Source organism: Physeter macrocephalus, chromosome 4 (assembly GCF_002837175.3).
Source record: "Physeter macrocephalus isolate SW-GA chromosome 4, ASM283717v5, whole genome shotgun sequence".
NCBI classification, from domain to species: Eukaryota; Metazoa; Chordata; class Mammalia; order Artiodactyla; family Physeteridae; genus Physeter; species Physeter macrocephalus.
The window spans coordinates 124,771,953-124,773,874 of NC_041217.1; the positions used below are offsets into that span (position 1 = coordinate 124,771,953).

General features: G+C 37.4%; 1 non-coding gene across 1 annotated transcript; it reads right to left on the bottom strand.

Moving 5' to 3' along the window:
- Positions 1 to 470: 470 nt before the first annotated feature.
- Positions 471 to 634, bottom strand: LOC112063890 (U1 spliceosomal RNA). The gene has a single exon (XR_002891238.1). It is a non-coding gene; the product is annotated as a U1 spliceosomal RNA (small nuclear RNA).
- Between the last annotated feature and the right edge of the window lie 1,288 nt (positions 635 to 1,922).

Genomic DNA, 1,922 nt, shown 5'->3' on the forward strand with positions numbered 1-1,922 from the left:
TGGAGGTAGTGAGTACTTCCTGAAGTTGATCACTTACGTAGTATGTGTGTATGTATGTACTTATTTATTTGGTGGGGTGGGGTTTAAAAGGAAAACTGTCGTGGTGAAGTTGGTAGCTATTCAAGGCTGTAAAAACAAGAAGGGAAATTCTGTGTTTCGCTGCTTCTGGGTAGAGAAGTGCCAGTAACAGCCCACCAGTCCTTTGCTTAGACATTCCTTGACTAGAGAAAAAGTGAAGCTAAATATACAAAACATCAAAGTTACAACCCAAAATATACTTTACGTGGCAACATAAAAAGAAGGCTTAACTGACAGAAAGGGGCACCTCACCTACATTTTTCCGCAAGGAAACCAAAGTGCAGACTGAGCAACAAGCAGAAAAATTCTGGTAACAAGGAGGGAACACTAAATACGCTAGAGAAATACATAAAACTACAAAAATGTCTGTTTTTTTAAAACCTTGCAAAGATCAGGGGAAAGCGCAAATTCAGTCCCCCACTACCTCAAATTATGCAGTCGAGTTTCCCACGTTTGGGGAAATCAAAGAGGACAGCACATCTGGGGTGCAATGGATAAGCCATGCCCTGGGAAAATCACCTTCATGATCATGGTATCTCCCCTGCCAGGTAAGTATGAAGTTGATCACTTTAAGAGGAAAAAAAAAAAAAATGTACGGTAGCAAAAGAGGTAGAATGCAAACGGCTAAAAAAGAAAAACCTCAGATAACCTTATGCACGTTTGCCACTGTTTTACCATGAAACTCTATTTCAGGCTTGCCCTGAATTTGCCTTCTCGGACCTTATAACACTAACAATTTTGTTTTATTCCCTTGGCATAATATTTCCAGTAATAGCTCCTCCCCAGTGGCTCTGGCTGTATTACTTGGTACTTCCTTCCCATGGCTGACTGCCATAATTCATAGCATATATATATATTCATATTCATAGCATAGATACATGTATCTCTGCTTAGAATTCTCTCTCTCCTGTGACTTAGCCATTCCTCCTGTTTTCATCACCAATCTAATGCCAGTATTAGTCAATTTCTGACCTCTTCTGCCACAGCTTCAGAACTGGGCTACCAGTTCCTGAGCTTAGGACCTGAAATACATAGTTCATTTTGGGAAAACATAAGAATCCCAGGCTGGTTGTAATAGCTTAGATCCATAAAAGGACATCTTCTTGAAAGGTATGTTGGGGTTATATGAGGAGTGACTTGCTAGTAGACTAATGGTTTTGCAAACACTTGTTCCAGCACATGAAATAACAACTTTGATTGAATAATTTGTTTTTGTCAACTGATTGTTTCTAGTGTTTCAAATTCAGTTACTTCTGGTTGGTTTTTTTTGTTTTTTTTTTTTTCATTTCCCTGATTCACTAAGAAAACAAGATTTATTCCCCTTCTTCAGAATTTATCTTACTGTTTGTGACCCCTGCGCTTTCTCTGAAAAATCAGATAGCTACATTACTTGTTTTTGTCTCTACCACTGAGACACTTTCTATGTCACTGCTGACACCAAGAATTTTTTAGTCTGATGAGTTGTTGCTGTGTGAACATGTTTTGCTTTCATGACATGAACATGTATTCCTGGGTATGCAAATGGAATTAGGCTTGCTAGGCTGAATCAGGGCTGGTTCTGAAATATTGGGAGAAATAACCATAATTTACATGAGGAAATAGTCAGAGATTTGGTGTCCTAGAGACTTAGATTTTGAATCGTTGAGTCAGTCATTTGTGGGAAATTAGAAAAGTTAATTAAACTTTCTGAATTTTAGTCTTATCACACATAGTGATTAAATTGCCACATTTTCTTAATTTTAAGATATCAAACATAAGGCATGTCAGCAATTTAATAACAGCATTTCACAAAAATTATATCCTATATCAAATGCAATGCATGCATCAGTATAAAAAGGTATAAA